This window comes from Mastomys coucha, unplaced genomic scaffold (genome assembly GCF_008632895.1).
Source record: "Mastomys coucha isolate ucsf_1 unplaced genomic scaffold, UCSF_Mcou_1 pScaffold5, whole genome shotgun sequence".
Lineage (NCBI taxonomy): Eukaryota > Metazoa > Chordata > Mammalia > Rodentia > Muridae > Mastomys > Mastomys coucha.
This window is the reverse complement of record NW_022196911.1, coordinates 111,767,316-111,768,163: the sequence shown is the minus strand read 5'-3', so window position 1 is coordinate 111,768,163 and position 848 is coordinate 111,767,316.

The following is an 848-nucleotide window of genomic DNA, read 5'->3' as shown; positions in this document are numbered from 1 at the left end:
CTCAGAAATCCACCTGCCTCTGCCTCCCAAGTGCTGGGATTAAAGGCGTGCGCACTGCCACTGCCCGGCTGTTTTGTTTTTTTTTAAAAAGCAGAGTGTGTGGCTTGTTCTTTTAATCCTAGCTCTGGGAGCTGGGGAGCCAAGAGAGATGGGTCAATAAACCAGTAAAACTAGCCTACTTGGCCAGTGAAAGGCCTTGTTTCAAAAAAAAAAAAAAAACAAGGTGTGCAGCTCCTTGTTCAGTAACACTTGGAGGTTGTTCTTTGTCCTCTACACACACATGAACACACGTGAGTGAACACACACACACACACACACACACACACATCTACCTTTAAGAGGCTGGAGAGATGGCTCAATGGTTAAGAGTGCTGACTTCCTCTTCCAGAGGTCCTGAGTTCAATTCCCAGCAACCACATGGTGGCTCACAACCATCTGTAATGACATCTGATGCCCTCACTGCCCGGCTAAGAATTCTTCTTAAAAAAAACAAAACAAGCTGGGCGGTGGTGGCGCACGCCTTTAATCCCAGTGCTTGGGAGGCAGAGACAGGCGGTTTTCTGAGTTCGAGGTCAGCCTGGTCTACAGAGTGAGTTCCAGGACAGTCAGGGCTATACAGAGAAACCCTGCCTCGAAAAACCAAAACCAAAAACCAAACCAAAACAAAACAAAATACTTGAGTCTTGGGCTGGAGATGGCTCAACTGTTTCTTGTAAAAGACCTGGGAATTCATCCCTCAGATCCATATGGTGGTTCAGAAACATCTGCAACTCTGCTTCCAGGAGTGTGGGAAGCCCTGCTGTGCTCTCGGAGATTCTCAAACCGAAACTACAAGTTGACAGCTAGTC